Below are 22,143 nucleotides of genomic sequence, written 5' to 3' on the forward strand. Positions count from 1 at the left end.
GGATAAGTTGATCCAAGGCAATGGAATTTATGAATTCCAGAAAACATTGAGCAAAAGAGTTGGTACAGGAGTACTTTTCCCAGTTAATGGTGGGGTAGTTGAAATTGCCCATTATTAGGGTGTTAGGTTGTGCCCTAATATTTTCCAGTGTATCAAGAAATGAGGAGTGGGAATCCTGGGGCATGGTGGGGGATCTGTAGCAAGCTACAATTTGGATTGCGGTCTTGCCCAGACTTAGTTGCACTTGGATAATCTCAGATGCATTATGCTGAGCAACTAGCATGGAGGTGTGGATATCCTTAATGAATATGGACATGCCTCCGCCTTTAGTGTTTCAGTCCAGGTTAAGTGGCTGAAAGGTGTGGTATGAATTATAGCCTGGTAATGGGAGTGCTCTCTGGAGCCTTGAACCAGGTCTCTGTCACTGCACAGATATCGATGTTCTCCATTTTAAGGAGTGATTCGAGTGACTGCATTTTGAGGTTTAGACTTCTAGCATTGAGTAGCATTACCCTCAGATTTTGCTTGCTTGTACCTGTTATGGTGGTGAATTTGTCATTTGTACCTTGCCTATAAAAGCAACTATAGGGGTGGCAAGAGACTTAGCCAGTATCCGGAATCCCAAGAGCGACAGGTGCAGGCCATCTCTGGCAAAGCATCATGGTCTGTTGATCATGTCATCCCAGGCAGACAGATACTGGATCCCTATAGAATGACACCAGAAGCTTAGCCAATTTTTGAAGTCAATCATTTTGTTCTTGTACTGTGGTATCATTCTGGGTGATGGCAGGATGCTACTCAGGGCTAGGGTCATACCTGCCTGGGCTACAAGATCGGAGAGCTCCTCCATGTCTCTTTTCATGTAGTCCCGGAGGTACGTCTCAGGTCAGTCACACCAACATGGACAATGACAGAGTCATATTTGTACTTGTTGTGGAGTGACCTGAGTGCGTGCATTATGTGGTGGATCCTAGCACCCGACAGGCAGCTGACAGTAACTTTCTCCTTGTTTAGCCTGGTGAGTGGAACATCAGTGTGCCTGACTATAGAGTCACCCATGACTAGAGTGTTGGGTACGTTGTTATGTCTTATGGGTTGTGGTTGGGTGGCATACTGAGTTTGTGGGCTATGTGTCTTTTGGGTTGTGTTGGGAGGTGGAGGTTGCTTGCGTTTCTGCTTTGGAGGTCTCTGTTGCTTGAGCAGATTTTTATCGAGAGCCTCCATGAATGTACGTGTGTGTTTTGTGTTTCTATGTGTGTATTTTGGTGGTGTAGGTTTGAGGGACTATGTGATGAATGTGGTGTGGTGCAAGTGTTTACACTCTCCTCTTGACTGTCTAGTCCAGTCTTGGGTGAAGAGAGCTTTGCTTCCAGTTTGGCTATATAAGTGCATCTCTCACATGTTGTAGAGTTGGGTGGTAGGAGGAGAGAGTTGCCTGTGTACATGAGGCAATTACTGCATTGCCCCAAGATGCCCAGATTCATCAGGTAGACAGGAGAAAACACCGGGAACTGACCCACAGACATGCCTGGATAGGTGCTTATTTATTAAGTACTAAAAACTGTTTTCCTCTGGACAAGTGAGGAAAGTTGAGTGCTGTAGTAATTTGTAGCTTATTTAGTGCTTACAATGAGTTCTGAACAAGTGCTGAGCTCAAACAAACAGATTTGAGTGCTAAAACTAAAAAAAAACTGGCTAGTTCTAAGGGAAATTTGGAAGAGCAGACTTTATGGCGCTTGGAATATTTTAACCATAGCTTAGTGGTGATGCATAAAGTGTATTTTTTCTTTTTAATATAACAGTAACAAATGAGCAAATTGATTTAAACAAATTAACCAATTTACCAATAAAAAGCTAAAAACTGAGCCCCGTTCCAGCAGTCTTCGATCAGACAAGTTCTAACTGCACACTCCTACCACTAGGGTGCAGGGAACCTTCTCCAGAAAAAGATGGCCTGGATTAGTGCTCAAGTTATACAAACAAAGCTAGATTCAGCAGTTATGAATCTAGTCTTGTGCTATAGCAAACAATGCATACCATTTTCAGAAAGAAACAGTTCAAATAAGCAGTAATAAAGCATATAGTAACCTATAATCCCTTAAATACTGTACTATCCTTTTATCATATCTTTTATAGTATCACATTTGAGTCTTGTTTTTATAGTGTTAGGATTTAAGCACTTAAATAAATCTGAACCTTAACTTAAAAATGAAAGTTATTCTAACTCTGACAACAGATAATATGAACATGTGTTCATATTATCCGTTGTCAGAGTTAGTAGAACAATTCACTTCCCATAGGTCATCAATTAACGATTATTTACATGATCTTAGTCCTGAAAATACTGCATCCCCTATTGACTGTCATGATACACCCACCTAAATAAGTTATTGGAAGGTGGAGGTATGCATAAGTTTCAAATTCTTTGTAGAATAATCAGCAACAAAACCAAAAATAATGGGAGACTAAGGCCCCAATTCAGAAACAAATTTTCAGCAAGAGGTTCTCCGGTTCGATCCTTGGCTGGGGTGCCTTCTGTGTGGAGTCTGCACATCCTCCCTGTGGTCGCGTAGGTTTCCTCCGGGTGCTCCAGTTTCCTCCCACATCCCAAAGACATGCTGTAGTTGGATTGGACACTCTAAATTGGCCCTAGGTGTGTGTGTGTGTGTGTGTGTGTGTGTGTGTGTGTGTGTGTGTGTGTGTGTGTGTGTGTGTGTGTGTGTGTCTTCTGTGGAAGGTTGGGTGCCGGGCTGGCAACTCGACACCATAAAACTCCACTGCCAATCATAAGCGGACAGGTGATCTACTGTGGTGACCCCTAACAGGGAAAAGCCAAAAGAAAGAAGACTTTAATTCACTTAAAAAGTTTATAGCACAACTGGTTTTACCTCAAGATGCATTTCATGAACGATCTGGCATTATTGATTCAGTATAGTGCTTAGCAATTTACTAGAAATTCCCAAAATATTATGAGGGGCAGGCAAAAATATGAATCAAAATCAGAGGTGTACTATAAAAGCAGAGACAGCTGAGAGGTATAGAGATATGATCAAATAAATAAACTAGTTGGACTGAAGCAACAAAGCAAATTGATTTAATATGTACTTTTCTGTACAATAATAGAAACATAATCACATTAAACTCAAATGTGATTAAAACATACATTAAATAATAATACACTATAGTCACATTATTGCTAACAACCAATCATATGCAAGACACAAGAAATAATTCAATAAAACCATAATACTTCATTTTTAATCATTGTTTAGGGCTAAAATGCATTCATTTTAATGTTTGTTAGATGGCAGCATCTGTTTACATCATATTGATTTTAGATTGCTTCAGTCTTATTGGTTACAGGACTTTATATTTGGTGTTTAAAGGTTTATTTGTTTGAGTTTATGTACTTTAGCATTGTTACCATTTTATTCCATGTTTTAATTTTGATTTTTGTTAAGTGAATGTATAAATTTATTCTAGTTTTGTTGGTACTTATGAGGAGTAGCATTTGGGTTGAAATTACAAAGCAAAAGTAAAAGTGATTGAAGTATGCAATTTACAGATAATGCCCCGGATTCTCTGTGCCTTGCACGGCGTGCAAGATTAGTGCAGGAGCTCTAGCAGGCAATATGTCTGCCATGTGATCCAGGAACAGCCTGCAGGGGCGTGTACAAGCACTCCTGCACTAGTCCTGCATGGACTAAGCCCTTGTATGCAAATCACCCCATTTGCAGGAGAAATCCATGCAAATGAGGTGATTTTGCGATCCAGGAAGCTTGCAACCAGCCGTGCAGGACTAGTGCAATCTGTAGAAATGTACTTGGTTAGTAAGCGAGTACATTTCTGCAAACTCCAAAACGGAGCTGTGACAGCTCCCAATAAAGGCTGCATATCAGTTAGTAAGCATGCCAATGGCCAAGTATAAGGCCATTGGCTTTGCAAACAGGCAAAAAAATTAAAAAATCAACTTTTATTTTTTTTAGCCGATCTCGGCTGTTTAAGCGTAGGGCAGTAGCGCGCAAATGGTATCGGGAGGAAAATAACAAAATAAACCTAAATTAAGCATTCTAACTTAAATCAGCATTCTGCCATGCAAGTCAATGGCAGGCAGAAGACAACATGGCCAGTGAGTAGTGGTTGCTAAGGGGGAGGCTCAGTGTGAGACATGTAACTATGCATTAGCAGGCAATACTATGCAAATGAGGGGAATGATAGTGAATCCCAGTTTTCCCCAGCATGTTATTCAAGTCCCAACAGTGAAAGAGTAGGAATGGCTTGGTGCAAGCTTAGGAGTTAGGTGACATAATGGGGGGTGTGTGTCAGGCATACTGTAAGCGGATTGGAGCCTTGTGGCTTGGGTTTGTTCCTAGCTTAGCACAGCTAAGCTAGGGGGTGTGTCTGAATCTGCCTAGCACTCTGTACATTGCCTAAGTTGGTGTACGTGCCACACACCTGGTTTTAAAGGAAGAAAAAAAAGTTAAACCAGGAAATAGCAGCACTGTGCATATTTGAGCAGGAAGGCAATGCAAAGGGAAAACAGCAGTAGGAAGGTAATCAAGGAGAACTAGCATAGCTGGCAGGTGAAATGTATCAGAATCAGCCAATTACAAAGGCAGCAGACCAGCCCAACCCAGAACACAACTATAAACTATGCAAATACCTTCCCCTTTGGTTTTTCCCACACTCTACACCACCGGTGTATACAAGCGGGGAAACTTTAACAAACAAACCTACAAAATGAGAATGGCTGCAGCAGGCAACATAGAACAACATGTGCAAGAGGCTGATGGTGGTGAGGATGTGAATGCTGCCGATCAACCCATAGTGAGGAGACGGAGAAGAGTGGTACAGACCCAGGGAAGCCAACCAGGGGCTACATGAGCTGGAGATAGTGGAGTGATATAGGGTGGACAGGGACCTCCTAAAGCGAATTGTTGACCTGTGCCGGCCATACCTGACACACCAAACTGAATGAGGGGAACCCATCCCAGTAGATACCAAGGTATGTGTAGGCCTAGGAATACTAGCCACAGGTACCTCCCAAAGCTCAACTGGGGATATCATGGGGAGGTCACAGGCATCAGCATCCAGAGTATTCCACGAGTTCCTGGATGCCATATCAGTACATGACAGTGAGCATGTATATTTCCCCAACACCTGTGAGGTGTTGGCCAGCAATATGTGTCTCTTCCACCAAATAGCAGAATACCCTGAGGTAGTGGGTGCTATAGACTGCACGCACATATGCATCAAAGCACCACCAGGTGATCAGGGTAGGGCCTAGATCTACCACAGGGGCATCACCTCCATCAACTGCCAGGTTGTCTCTGGTGCTCAGGGCATTATAATGAATGTGTGTAATGGCTGCCCTGGAAGCTATCACGATTTCCACTTTTGGCATCTGACGCAGCTGTACCAAACATTTTCCAATGGTGACATCCCCTACGGTCACCTAGAGGGGGATGCTGGTTACACACTAGAGCCGTGGCTGATGACACCCATCAGAAATGCACATACACCTGAACAAGAAAGTCATAATGAGGCACATGCACAGACCAGACTTATAATAGAGCATGTGTTTGTGATGGTCAGGTCATGGTTCCAGTGTCTGGACACATCCGGTGGAGCCCTGCAGTACTCACCAGCTACATGTACCCAAAATGTTATGGTATGTGCCATGCTATACAATATGATCATGCGGCAACAGCTGCAGCAGGAACAGCATGGGGCAGGGCCACACAGCCCCCCACCAATGTCAAGGCCTGCACAGGCACAGAGTGACTCGGAGGAGGAACAATCTGAGCCTGCACCAGTAGGCAGATGGAGGTGTGCCCAGTATGCTAAGGTCGCGGCAAAGAAACAATGCATAGCACATACCCTGACACAATAGGGACCCAGGGAATGACACCTCTCTCTGACTCGCACATACAGTAAAAGGGATGCCAAACATGACACTACCTGTGCTCAACCATGTATAGGGAGTGTACTATGTGCATCCGACATAGGCAGCCCTCCAGCACCATCCGCAATCCTGGCACACCCACAAGGTAAGTCAATCAACCTACAAATTGCCAAATGGAGTAGAATGTGTTGTTACCTGTATTGGTGGTATAGCTGTGAGCATGCAAGGGAATTGGGTGGCTGGATGTTATGGCAGCATAAAGTAGACACCCATAGTGGCACCATGACATCTGTAGCACATACTGGAGTCACCGTAGTAGCCAGTACTACACAGGGTGAGAAAACCCACTTCAGGAAATGTGCTGGGTGACATGTGTGTCCATATCACTCACACATGCCAGTCAGGGAGGTTCACATACCCAACAACAGTCCCAGCCAGCAAGACAGGTGTAGACAAACGCAAACAGAGCCTGTGCTATGGCCTCTGAATGATGCCTATGGGTAACCCCCCCAGGCCTACACAGACAGACTACAGCAGGTCAGACAGTGTGATGTTAGTTCTGAAGGGTAGGAAGTCAGACAATAATATGTAGGGCAACCAAAGCTAAGATCTGTAGTACACTGGTATGCCTAAAGTCAGCATGATAGGTAAGAATACAGAATGAAATGGAGTACCTGACATACCAGTACAGTCCTAGCAAATGTGTACAAGTGTCAGGTGTGCCCCCCCATCCTGCGTATTAATGTAATAACAGTCAGGTGTGCCACCCCCAATCCTGTGTAGAAATGTAGAAATAGTCAGCTATGCCCCCTCATCCTACGTAGTAATGTAATAACAGTCAGATGTGCCCCCCCCAATCCTGTGTAGAAGTGTAGAAATAGTCAGGTGTGCCCCCCATCCTACATAGTAATGTAATAACAGTCAGGTGTGCCCCTGTCCAGTGTAGAAATGTAGAAATAGTCAGGTGTGCCCCCCCATCCTATGTAGTAATGTAATAACAGTCAGGTGTGCCCCCGCAAGCCTGTGTAGAAATGTAGAAATAGTCAGGTGTGCCCCCCCATCCTACGTAGAAATGTAGTAATAGTCAGGGGGTGCCCTCCAATCCTGTGTAGAAATGTAGAAATAGTCAGGTGTGCCCCCATCCTATGCAGAAATGTAGTAACAGTCAATGCCAAATGATCGACGGATACCCTGCAGAAACAGCATGCTACCTGTAGGTGTACAACACAAAAGTCAGTACTGCAGTACAAACTACCTGGACTCAAGCCACACATCCAATACAGATGGCCATACTGGGCATGCTCACACACTTAGAGAAATGAAGGCACTGTCAGTGAACAACATACTGAAAGGTCGTACTGGGCATGCTCACACACTTAAACACATGAAAGCCGTGTATGCAAACACCAGTGGACCAGACATATCTGGCAGTCACAGATGTTAGTACAGACACTCCTCAGTATGTGCCACTCATGCTTTGCACACACAGTGGATAGGAATACAGACATATATGTAAGGACATCACACTATAATAAGCCAAAGGTAGATGTACATAGATGTATGGAAGAGGGTGACTGTGACCAGGTGCCATCTAGGCCTGTCCCACCCAGCACACAGCCAAAGGGCCACAACCACATGAGGTTCAGATGTCACTCACTGCAGATACTAGCCACCAGTATCTGTCAGCATTACAGACTAGCTAGCTGTGCAACATGACTGTGCAAGAAAGTAGTAATCTAGTAGCTTTATACACATACCTGTGAAATATGACCCTGTTTGTGCCTGCATGTGGTGTGTCAACCTCTAGATGAATGGGTTATGGCCCATGCACACACACACTGCCCTCCCCATAGCCCTACTATGACAAGCCTGCTGAGGTCATCTACTGTGAAATACACCTTTGGGAGAGTTGTAGCCCAGTAATCTCTGTGGCACATCCCATAACTGCATACTGCTGTAGTGTGATAAACTAGTTAGGTAAGAGTTCCAATCCAAGACATGGCAACTGTGTGTGTGTGTGTGTGTGTGTGTGTGTGTGTGTGTGTGTGTGTGTGTGTGTGTGTGTGTGTGTGTGTGTGTGTGTGTATGTCTGTTTCTGTCTGTGTAGTCACACTCCCTACAATTGAAATGCTCTACTTTGGTAAGGCTGCTGATGTCATCCACCTAGAAATACATCTGTGGGAGGTTGTAGCTCAGTAATCTCCATAGCACATGCCATAACTGCGTACTGCTGTAGTGTGCTAAAATAGTTAGGTAGGAGGTCTGATGAAGGCTGGGCATTTGCTTAGCTGAAAGCGCTTACCTTGAATAAAACAGTCTGTGCCATTTTTATCCAGCTTGGTTCTGCTTTCCAGTTTTGTTTTTGGTTTAAACAGTTTGAGTGTATATTAGGAGTTCTAATACCAGACATGGAACATGTGTGTGTCCGTCTATGTAGATAGCAATGCTTTTTAGGGTAGTCACACTACCTACAATCCAAATGCTCCACTTTGGCAAGGCTGCTGATGTCATCCACCTAGAAATACACCTCTGGGAAGGTTGTAGCCCAGTAATCTCCATAGCGCATCCTATAACTGCGTACTGCTGTAGTGTGATAAATTAGTTAGGTAGGAGTTCTAATCCCAGACTTGGCAAGTGTATGTGTGTGTGTCTGTGTGTGCGTTTGTGTGTGTGTCTGTCTGACTCTGTCTCTGTAGAGAGCAATGCTTTTTAGGGTAGTCACACTCCCTACAATTCAAATGCTCTACTTTGGCAAAGCTGCTGATGTCATCCACCTAGAAATACACCTCTGGGAAGGTTTTATCCCAGTAATCTCTGTAGAGCATCCTATAATTGTCTACTGCTGGATTATGATAAATTAGTTAGGTAGGAGTTCTAATCCCAGACTTGGCAAGTGTGTGTGTGTTTGTTTGTGTGTTTGTCTGTCTGACTCTGTGTAGAGAGCAATGCTTTTTAGGCTAGTCACACTCAGTAAATTTCAAATGCCCTACTTTGGCAATCCTGCTGATGTCATCCAATGTGAAATACACCTTTGGGGAAGGAGTAATCCAGTAATCTCTGTGGTGCATCCTATAACAGCTTCATGCTGTAGTGTGATATACACCTCTGTTAGGGGTTCTATACCCACACATGTCGGTTGTGGATGTTTTGTGTGTGTTTCAATGTCTGTGTAGGGAGCAATGCATTTTAGCCTAGCCACACTCATCACAATTCAAATGCTCTACTTTGGTAAGGCTGCTGATATCATCCACCTAGAGATGCACCTCTGGGAAGGATGTAGCCCAGTAATCTCCATAGCGCATGCCATAACTGCGTACTGCTGTAGTGTAACATAGAACTCTGGTAGGGTTATATTCCCACCCATGGCAGTTCTGGATGTTTTGTGTGTGTTTTAATGTCTGTGTAGGGAGCAATGCATTTTAGGCTAGTCACACTCAATACATTTCAAATGCCCTACTTTGGCAATCCTGCTGATTTCATCCAAAGTGAAATACACCTTTGGGGAAGGAGTTCTGCAGTAATCCCCATGGTGCATCCTATAACAGCTTCATGTTGTAGTGTGATTACACACCTCTGTTAGGGGTTTTATAACCACACATGTTGGTTGTGGATATTTTGTGTGTGCTTCAATGTCTGTGTAGAGAGCAATGCATTTTAGCCTAGCCACACTCACTACAATTTGAATCCCCTACTTTGGTAATCCTGCTGATGTCATCCAATGTGAAATACACCTTTGGGGAAGGAGTACTCCAGTAATCTCCGTGGTGCGTACTATAACTGCGTAGTGCTGTTGTGTAATAAACTAGTTAGGTAGGAGTTCTAATGCCAGCAAGGGAAGGTGTGTGCGTGTGTGTGTGTGTGTGTGTGTGTGTGTGTGTGTGTGTGTGTGTGTGTGTGTGTGTGTGTGTGTCTGTGTTTGTAACTCGTACCATGTGTGTAGGTGGTTATGAGTGTGTAACATCTGTGCCCAGTGTGGAGTGGGTTTTGCAAACTTCTTATATGGTGGCCCTAGCATATATCACAATGTCCACCATACAGGGATAACAGATGTGAAATAGCTGAGAGGCTAGGGTGCAAATCCATACTCATACATGTGACATCAAGGCCAGGCAAACAAAGTTAGCAACCCTAGTATTACCCAGAGAACACTCTCAACCCATGTCTCATTCACACACACACACACACACACACACACACACACACACACACACACACACACACACACACACACACACACACACACACACACACACTTGTATAGGCAACAGCCACTATGTTGGTAGTACACTGCATATTGCTCACTGATAGTAACTATGGAGTGAATGCAGTGGGCTGCAGAGGGCATGGCACCCTGTCCATCTGTCCAATAGGCACATACATGCAGACAGTGCACCTACCCCATGTTCCCCACTGGTCACCTGCAACACCTGTGGTGCCAATCAGTTGTAACCCACTAAGGACATACCATGCCTGAAAACATACCCTGTATGGACAGATGCCACTGACACCAGGAAATGCCATTAGCATGCTATCAATGTAGGTGTAGGGTAAACCTGCTGTACATTACCTGTTCCCGTCACATGTGGCCAGGACTGGCACATCTGATGATAATCTGTGTACACTACATGGGCTAGACACCCCAGGTACAGTTCTACATGTCACTGTACATGCATGTAGGAGGTGTGCACATCACAGACACAGTACATGTCGTGGACTAAGGAACACATACATGGCAAGCAATACACAGCATTGGTCACATGCAATAGTCACCCAGGTGACCGGATGGTGAATACAATACCCACCTGTGTGGGCAAATCCAGAAACTACACCCCTGAGCCACAATGCAGAACATTGTCATGTGGCCTGATGCCAAGGTATACCCATCACCTAGCCTTGTATAGCCGTCTGGGACAGTTGACCACTACACACCCATGAATCAATGCACCCATGCATGTCAGTACTGGCACTGTGTGTGTGTGTGTGTGTGTGTGTGTGTGTGTGTGTGTGTGTGTGTGTGTGTGTGTGTGTGTGTGTGTTGTATGATGCGTATGATCATATTCACACTCACTACAACCCCCATTGGCATTCTGATGCATGCTGTCTGTCAGACGCCTCCTGATACCCTTTGCCCATATAACCTCCGTATGACCCCTGTGGTGCATGTGATACCTGCACAGTAATGTGTTGTGGCAATCTCACCAGTGATGAGTTGTATTCCTGGCCCTGCCAAGTGTGTCAATGTGTGTGCATCCCTGTGAGAATGTGGCTGTGCTGACGCTGGCACCTGTTCATGTGGACAGGCATGTGTACTACACCTACCGTATAGCTACCATATCCCTGTTGGAGATGTCACTCACCATCACATATATGTTCTGAGGGGTTCACAACATGTAACATCCAATAACTGCATAGAAATGTGATAACACTACATAGTCGGCAGGGGTTTGATACCCTGTGCTGGCAGGTGTGTGACACAAACATGCTTAAGTTTTACTCCCCCACCCCTCCCTAACTTGTCTTTGCCTCTATCTGCCTCTCTCACTCCCTCTTTGGTAGATGTGGAGACCTACACCTGTTTTGCTTAGTCAGCAGCATGTGTATTTTAAGTGATGCTCATGATCAGCTGATGGCCTCTGCACAAATTGCAGCCCTCATCTAGCTGATTGCATGTGGAACAGCTGTGGTAACATTCCCATAGCCAATTGCATGAAAACACACTCCAATATCTAGGAACATCATGTTGGTGTTGGGCCATTCCATTCACTGTGAGCAGGAACTCGATCTGTTGTTTAGCAAACAGCATTTCAGCTGGAGTGGGGATTTACCTCTAACAACATACACTGTGGAAACAGGGCAACACACAGGAAGGGGATGTGCCTGACCTGACTACAGTCTGTAAGTGCTGCTATACTGCATTTGGAGTAATTTTGGTTTAACAGGGTGTGTGTGGATATGGCTGTCCTACATGTTTTAATACCTGCCATGTCAGTGCTATGTATATGAGGAATCCCCATCTGTACAGTCATCTGCAGACTGAGCAGTGTATGGTGCCTTTGGTTTCATGTGTTACCCACACAGCATCTATCTGTGAACTGCAGAAGGTAGTGTGAGGATTGCAGTCTGAAGATGGTGAAAGCCATGACAGTTACTGACTTCATATCCCTCATAGGACATATGTTGCAACAAACCCTGTTGCAACAGTAAATGTATGAGGTTATCACAGCAACATGTCAATGTTGGCCCTGTGTATATGCTTCCAGCCACAACTCTGTCAACCTTTGTAAATATGCCATGCAGTAAGAGGTGCATATGTGCTGTACACCATAATTAGTGACATCATATCTGATAACAAGCCAGTGAGATATCAGACTGCTACACATGTTATGTACAGTAGGGGTTATATTTGATGACATAACCTGGACATTCATTGGTTGTGTCTACAGTACTGAGGTGTGTACTTATGGTGTCAACACTGTGTGTATTGTTACTATGTACCTTGGCCCGTGTACAGACTGTGGTAGATGTCATTGTTCTTGGTCCTGTCCTATCTAATGTTACATGCTGCTCCACAGTATGTTACCATTTGTAGGGCCATAGACACATATGTCCCATACCACAGACAGGCATTAGACCACACTGTGTAACGGCCCAGTATATGTAGGGTTAGTGTGTGAGTGGCACATATGAGGATGGTGTTGAACAGATAGTCCATATACTGTACTATTATGCTAGCTTACCATATGTGGCTGTGGCTGTGTTCACATTGGTTGTGGTTATGCACTTTCACACAGGTGTATCCTACCCTGTGCTGTGACATGCTTGTAGAGTCTGCTATATATATGCAGACACATGTGCATTTCCCCATAGAAGATGTAGGCCAGTGTTGAGCCAGTCTGCCTGTAGCCTGCACAGTGCTTTGTTACAAGCCTAGCAGCTTAGTGTACTTACCCAGTGAGATGTCATGTCCAGATACTTGCCAGATGTACTGCTGCCGGGCCTCCCTTAACAGTCATGTATGTCAGACAGTGGAGTGGGATGCTGTACAGATGTACTTGAATATGTAGTGAGTAGTATGTGGCCATAGCACCTCTGTACCAGCGGTTATTATGTGTCAGGACAGACAGGGGTGTGTGAATGCATAACCTATGGGGGCAAATGTATACCAGTTGTTATGTGTTTCACCCATCTACATGGCTGTTAACATCCAAATTGCCAGGCTTGGTCCACACGTTTTGCACTAAGGGGGTCTGTGTATACCTCTGGACTGTCTAGAGTGTGTCAGAATGTCCACATATATTGGCCAATATTTCTGCTGTGGTCCACAGGAGCATTATGTGCTAGCAGCGGTACTGTACTATGATGTCCTTAGGATGTCTGTCAGTAGCCAATGGCGCACGTGTGAAAAGCAGATGTGACCTCCCACACACACTATGTCTGTGAAGACAATTCCTATTACAGTAGCAATAGTCTACTAATATACCTGCTATGCATACCTGGCATCACCTTGCACTATGAAGTTTGGACTATAGGGGCTGAGGTAGGGCTACACTCCATGTTCAGGACATATGGTGAAAATATATGTATATATAATTATCCAGATATCTATACAGATATTTACACATATACATATCAACATATATAGATGGGTATGTATATGTACATAGAGCAATATATGTCTACAAATAAATAGTGATACATATGCACATATACATATGGATATCTGCATATATATTGACAGTAGTAGGTATATCAGAATAGATATGTATGCACATAATTACAGATCTCTACACATATACCAACATAACTAGGCATATCTGTACACATAGGATGTGCATGCCTATATAGCTATATACACATATAGCTATATATACATACACATATGTATTTATACATATATGTATATATATATATATATATATATATATATATATATATATATATATATATATATACATACGAAGAGATGTACACATGGCCATATATATGTAGCACTATACAGATGTGTAGACATATATATACCTATTATATATATACAACCATATTCCTGTCATGAGTAAATGTCACAGTTGTGTATACCCTCCCACATGTATCTAACCATATGTATCTGGTATGTGCACATTATGATAAAACAACATATGTGATGCAACAGTCATATTAATAACAAGGACTACACAATTTAGGAACTACAGGCAAATGTTCAATATTACTCAATATGTGTATTGACAGCTATATCAGTAAAACAGCAGCAGTCTTCACAGTGGTCATGGCATAGTGATTAAGTGTTGTAACTTCAGTGTAAAGGGTCCTAGGTTCAAGACCTGCAAGGGCTGTTCATTTTGTTGCTGGGCAGAACAAGGGCTGTTGGATACAGAGTGGTTAGGGCAGCTTTGAGAAACTTTAAGTGGGTTTGCACGTGTTTGCATGAAGCTAAGTGGTGATAAGCTATGGGTAAACATACGGGAACTTACACAGTGTAGGCAGCACTTACCAGTGCACAAATCAGCTTAGTTGTTATATTGCAGTAATGTTGATACTTGTTAAGCATAGCTTAGCCCTGGTAACTAGGACACACAACCCAGTCTGATAACCTGTAATAAGTGTAAGTAATGCCATGTACATTACATGCACCTATGTGCTGTCATTACAGTAGCAAGGGTGTGAGTGTCATGTGTGGGTCATAGACATATATGAGGCCTGTACAGCACTAACTGTGTGAATGTATTACATACAGGTGTAGTAGCCCAGGGTATGTGCTGTCACACTGGCATGTAGTGTATCATGGCAGTACTACTGTTGGCAGTGCTAACCTAGGCAAAAGCAGAGTGCTTAATGTAGTACTGACAACAGGCACACCTGTGAGCATGGCTGGACACTGAGGCCTCCCTGCTGTATCCCTGGTGTGTGAGCTGTGTAACAGTATACACCCCTTTCTGGTCTGTCAACGTACTCCTCATACTACTGCATAGCTACCTGCCAAGCTGATGACTGTCAGTCCCTGTACAGATGTGCAGATGGCAGGTATCCAGCTGGGATATGTACAGGCAACCTAAGCATGACTGGCACCCTACTACGCATGTGGCATGTGCATGAGATGCATATCCCTGTAGTACCAATGTTGGGGTATACTATGGGTTGTATTGCAGTCACGGCCAATGTGTGATGGTGGGTATAGCAGAGTGTCATCATGGGTTTCAGGGAGTACAGTATCCAGTGGAGGATGTGGGTGCTGTGTACACTGTTATTACAACAAGGTACACCAGGTATATGTCCCATGTGCCACGTTATGGTTACCACTGTCACCATCAATCATACAGATAACTGTTACCACAATCCAAGCCAGTTATGCATGTGATGTGTGCCGCCTACCTGTAACACATTGGAGACACGCTCAGGTTAGTTAGCAATGATAGGCCCTGGTATCTCAGATGTGTGTCTGGCTGTTATGTGTCTGTAAATGTGTATATGAAGGTATGTCACACTATGTATTGTCCAACTACACCCATTACATCCCCATTAGCATAATGTACATGTTGGGAGATGTTTTCCATGTACCATGTAACCTGGGACACACCTCACCCTAAACGCTGAGCGGTGTGTGCAGTGTAAGCCACACACATCAGTATCATGACATAGCTAGGTAGGGGTCTAGTCCCAGTGTTGCCGAGTAACAGTGTGTGTGTATGTGGATGGGTCTACATCAGGTTTCAAGGTATACACGCCTTAGCGGGACACCTGTCCATGTTGCACAGGCAATAACTGGTTTAGTAACCTGTGAAATGTGTTCGACTGTACCCCAGATATGTTACAGCCATGGTGTCAGCATGGTGACATACCCCATTGTGGAATATGACTGCAGACCATCCTCGTACTGACACATGTACACCTACAACAGAAATGGATAACATTATAGGAACTGCAATCCACCAGTGTTACTAACAGCTATAATGCATCATTGCTGGACGGCTATACTAACCGCCAAATATGCCTTATACTCTACTTCCTACAACATGTTACACTGCACTACTGTGGTACACTGTGGTACAGTCACCATGTGCATCAGAACCATATCAGCCTGTCCCTGCACTGATGGTATGGATGACAGGAATGTGGAACACGTATCATCATATGCACAAGACATCCTAGTGCTGACACATGTACACCTGCAACACATATGGTAACATTATAGAGACCACAACCAACAAGTGTTACTAACAGCTATAAGGCATCATTGCTGGATGGCTATACTACCTGCCAAATATGCCTCACACTCTACTCCCTGCAACATGTTACACTGCAGTACTGTGGTGCACTGTGGTACAGTCACCGTGTGCATCAGAACCATATCAGCCTGTCCCTGCATCAGTGGTATGGATGACAGGGATGGGGCACAGGTATCATCCTATGCACAGGGTGTGGTGTTGGTTTGCCAGAGGCCGAGGGTGGGCTATATATTTGACACCATGTGTGTGGGCGAGGGGTGTGTTTGTAGGTATGGGGTTGCCCTAGGTGTGTTTTTATAGTATGTGGATATGCATGCACACAGTTCTGCCATGTGACTGCCCTACACAGGTGTTTATGGACAGCTGCAGACCATACCTGGCAGGGTGTGCAGTTCACTGCCTCTGGCCATGGACACGTGGACTGTGCCTGCCAGGGTTTCTGCGGGCACATCCAGGTACAGGCCTCGATGTGCTACTCTCATCTGCTGATGACATTTGTCCGCTGGTACCAGGTCCCTCATGGGACTGGCCAGGACTATGTGCACGTGGCCTGCTGTGGTATGGTGTGGACAGCACACCCCCCACACTGCCAGGGCTGCTACTGCCACTGTGGGAGCCCCTTGGTGTCATAGCATGTCCACATTGACTACCAGCTGTTGGCATTGCTGGCCTACATCCACATGGCTGTCGCTGCACTCCCACCACATGTTCAGGCACGGACAGTCCACGGTCGATGAGGGCCATCATCTCACCAGACCGTCTATCCATGAACTCAGTTAATCCACGGATGGCACCAGCCAGTTCATGGGCATTGTCATTTGCAGATGTGAGGGCAGCCCTCTGCAGCCTCAGGCCCTGTATGTGGTAATGGTCTATATGTGCCTGCACCACCATGACAGCCTAAAACAGTAGAGTGTAAGGCTATGTCACCTCTGCCAGGGGCATGATGTCCAACGGCCCTACCACGAGCACCCTGGGACATCTGCCTATGTGGTGCCCTGCCAGACATCTGGCTATGCTTGCTGTGACCGAACACAGTAGGCATGGTTACCACACTCTCCTGTGTACTGCCACCGAAAACCAGCTGTCCCTCCACTATGGCCACTGGTGATGAGGTATGTATAGGCATTGCAACTGTGTGTGGGGTTGGGGTAGCTAAAAGGGGGATGTCAAATGTTGGCGCAGTGTCGGCCCCTGACAACCCCACCTGTGCCTCAATATTAATATCATCATCTTCGGCGTCTGTATGGACACCAACATCAGATTGCATGCAGGAGGGACCCTGCCCCACTTCGCCACCTGTGGGGGAAAACAATAAACACACTTTAAAACCTGTACAGCATTGTCTAACAGTACACACACACGCACACACGCAGACACGCACACACACACACACACACACACACACACACACACACACACACACACACATACACACACACACACCTCCATAATACCTACCTGTCCATGGCTTTACAGACAGTCCCATGTATATGTCCATGTGTTACCCCATCCTGCATCACACTTGTTAACATACACACATTGATACCACTCATTAACATCACAGTCCTCTAAATGGCCACACAAGCGGCCTCAACAAAAGGCCTGTTTCTACTTTACCTGCCTGATCTGTGTGTAGTGGATTTACATGGCCTCACTGCTGTCATTCGGTATGCACCCTCTGTATACCTGGATATGATGTGCATGGCCCCTATATGTGTGGGCTATGTTGTATCCATAATATCTTGCACTGGTGTGTCATGTGTATGTAATGCTCAGTACATGCCAGATATGCTGCTCCTTCAGCCTATCATGTGACAACTGTAATATTTGGATACACTCCCTGGTGTTGACTAGTACTTCCCCAATGCATCTGTAGAGCTGCATACATGGGTTGTAGGTGACCTCTCTGCTGATTGCGATATTAAGTGTGTACCTGGTGTCTACCTTCCCTCTGGATGCCTATTCCATACTACAGACCATATTATACTATTTGCTGTCCTGTGATTACACACATGACAGGTATTCCTGGTGTGTAATGTGGCAGTCCATGTCCATGTACTGCATGGTCCCAAAGGGAGGTACAGCTGTATGAACACCACACGATCACATATGTGCATACATGGCCACACACACACAAACACGCACATGCACACACTCATCCTATATGCATCTACCTCCCTCCACTTCACCAGAGTGACCCTGCAGCCAAACTAACTAACCACCAGGATGCACACACACACACACGTACAGGTGAGGTTGCACAATGATACTACACACAGTCCTCCTATTACCCATCTGCCAACATGCTGTTCTGTACCATATGTTCTGAATGTTGGCAGAAAGACTTTAATAAGGAATACTAATATCGTGTATTACACAATGATACTACACACAGTCCTCCTATTACCCATCTGCCAACATGCAGAACATATGGTACAGAACAGCATGCAGTTCAGCTATACTCAATCCATGCTAGCAACAGTATACATGTATGTGATGCATGTGCTGTGTCACTAGATGATGCCCTTTCCCCTGGATACCCCTGCACCCATGTACACAGTATTGCTGCGCACCTGTTCTGCACCCTGCCATGTACTGTGCACCACAACTCACAGGTGTACAACCCATTGCGGAATGTGTAGTACTGTGCCAGTTATGTCAGCTTTACTTCTCACAGCCCCTATGTTTTTCAGCAACGCATACCTAGGGTGATATGTGGACAGTTGTCATTGGTGAATGCCTGATGCCTGATTTACAGCTGTTAACATCAACAGACCATGTATGACCACTGCAATACTCTTACACTGCCAACCATCAGAGCATACCATGGCTATGGGGCATGTACATGCCTTTATTGATTTTACACACACATCCTTGATCTGCCATGAAACCACATCACTGCATATCTTAGCAGTAGACAAGCCCGATATGTGACATATGTCCTGTACTTTCACATGCAGTGTCTACAGATTGTGTTAGGTGTGCTGCTGCTGACCACAATGCATACACACCATGCGGGCATATGTGTGCACTCCCTTATCATGACGGTTTATTGCACCTCTTGTTGTGTGTACTACAGCAGTCAATGCTCCTGGCAGGGGTATACCAGTGTGGGCCATCTGCATTTGCCAGTGTATGTTCAGTCTACCCTACACATGTCCCCCTATTCTGCATGATTGCAAGGTCTACTCATGTGCACATCACATGGTGTCCACACACTGCCATCACTATTGCTGTGTAGGTAGGGTTATGGCTGACACAGGTCCAGAACCTGACTATGTGCAGATAGAGCCATTTCTACCATCCTTAGGATCCCTGCTGCAGTGCACTGGTGTGTTATGCTGAGAACACCCCTTCAGCTTTTATGCAGATGCATGAAAAGTAAGCCCTACACATATGTGTCATTTTGCAGTGTCCCATACACCAAATACCACATGTTGCAGCCTAGACCCAGCTGATAATGTGGATGACTGTAATGCCTTATGCCATAGTGTTTCTTTGCAGCAGTTGCCATTGTTCTACAGGTATATACACTGGTGTTGCACTGTATATGGGTGTTGTTCAGAACATGTCACTAATATAGGCCATGTCTACCACCAGTATGTTACTCCCTGTGGACACATTCTGCAATGACAGGATGTTAGTTATCATGCAGGTGTCTGACATACCCTTCCAATACCCCATCATGGTCACCCCTGTGAGACCGTGCATTTCAGAGCAACAATACATGCGCATGTACAGCATGCATTCAGGGTAGGTGTGGTAGATGTGTGCATGGACTATACCATCACCATTACATGCCTGGAGTGTTGGCAAGCATCTACATAACACATACTTACCAGCTACAGGCTGCTGCCTTGTTGTTATCCCGGAGGGACCTACATAGAGGGTGAGAGATGCAAAGTCAGTGGCCAAGTGCCACAGGGTGGGTGCAGTATTACCATACATCAACAGTACATTCCCATAATACTACCACATCTGGACATCTATTTATCACTACAATGCAGCAACACATATCTATGACATGTCAGATATGCATGATCTACCTGTACCGATGTGGATATTTACACAACGGTGGTCTACTGATGTGCCCTGTGTCCTTACCTGCACACTTCTCTGTCGGTGTGTGGGTGGCACCCACTTCCACGAAGGAGTCCAGTGGTTGTTGGTTGTCCAGGCGGGCAGGTGCCATAAGGCTGGCCAGGAGCTCCTCCACACGTGTTGCGGGGATGGGTGGCATGTCCTCCCTGTGGTGAGTTGATCCCCCAGGACTGCAGCAGCATATCGACGGGCATTGCAAAGCAGGTCAGTACAATGATGCTGGACCTGCTTATAACTGCAGTTGTGCAGTCTGACGTCATTGACCCTGTGGACTAGGTCGTTCCACAGGGTGGTCCACTCCTGCTGCTCATGTAAGTGCCTGCCAAACAGCAGTGGATAGTGCTGGATCATGTGTGCTAGCAACACTTCATTCTCCGCATGGGAATAGGTGGGCAACTGTACATGTGCCATCTTGGCTGAAAGTCATAAAGATGGAAACAGGTCTGAGCAACTCATACGGCAAGGTTACCACAGTTCGTAATACACATCTCTGTCACCCCCCCCCCACCATATCAGCTTCAACAAACTGTACACACAACTTATTAGGTATGGCTACAGCTTACCTACTGGTTGGACCTTCTGCTATGTGATTGTAGTCATGTCCCCTGTGTGGACACTATCATTACTGGCCTGTTACAGACTATTCACCTGCATGCCATTGTCAGGGCCACTATGGTTCCATATATGCCAATAGTATGGCTGCTCTGAGATTGCTGCACATCTGACATTCTGTGTTATTGGGGATATCTATGCATGCTGTTGGAGATGTACTGGGATTGTGTAGACTATTACTACCAACTTATGATCAATAACAGTGACACAATAACATGTATATGCTCTACTGGCCAGCAGATCCACCTCTCCAAACCCATCTGCCCATGATACCTGGCCAGTGTCCAAACATGGGGTCTCCTCATGTATTGTTCCAGCAATACCATCAGGTGGAACCACCCAGGGGATGTTGTCCCCCCCTCAGGGCACACACAGACATGTTCCTGTCCCCTGAGCTTAGGTCTAGGGTCTGTTCCATACCGGGCTCCACAGACACATGAGGGGTGTACTACATCAGTCTGAGGCACCCAGTACACAATCACAGGGCCAACATGCTCCTGCTAAGCCTGCAGACCAGGCACTTTCAGGACATGGATTGCTGTTGTGAGTAGCAGTGGGTTGGTGGCTTGTTCCAATTGTGCCCATATTGGGGCCCATGGGGCTTCCACATCACAGACCACACACACCATCCACAGGGTATACCAGCCACATGTGTCACATTGTCACATGCCACCCCTGTTGACTGTCCTCTGTATCTACCAATCCTGACCATCTCCACATGTGTACCTGGCATACTTCCCCATATTCCCATTGCATACTTCGCAGACGAGGGCAATGTGGTGCCAACAAGGGACTAACATGTGACATACCCATCCATGGTGCACACACTGCCAGCTGTAGATATCTGTGTGTATTGCTATGTGGGCTGGTGGCTCACACATAACACACATCACTGTGGTAGTAATATAGGGGACATGTCTTTACATACATATATGTTTGTGTGTGTGTTTGTATATATGTAGAAATGTGCATATAGGTATATATCTATATATGTGTAGATATATGTGATGTATATATGTGCACATATATATGTCTACACATGACTATATGTATATTTCTGGACATACATGCTGATATACATATATATCTTTATATATTATATATGTGACATATGTACACATATGCATACCTATATGTGGGGTACATTCAGACATCAGCTCCACAATCTCACAACACCTTCCTACACAGCTTCACTGTTCTGCCTTGCTACCACACAGACAGGTGCCACATATGGACATGGCCTGACATTAGGGGGGTATATGTAGGACCCGATTGCAGGTAACCCTATTACACACCTATGGC

Source organism: Protopterus annectens, chromosome 9.part0, assembly GCF_019279795.1.
Source record: "Protopterus annectens isolate FY-2018-M chromosome 9.part0, PAN1.0, whole genome shotgun sequence".
NCBI lineage: Eukaryota > Metazoa > Chordata > Ceratodontiformes > Protopteridae > Protopterus > Protopterus annectens.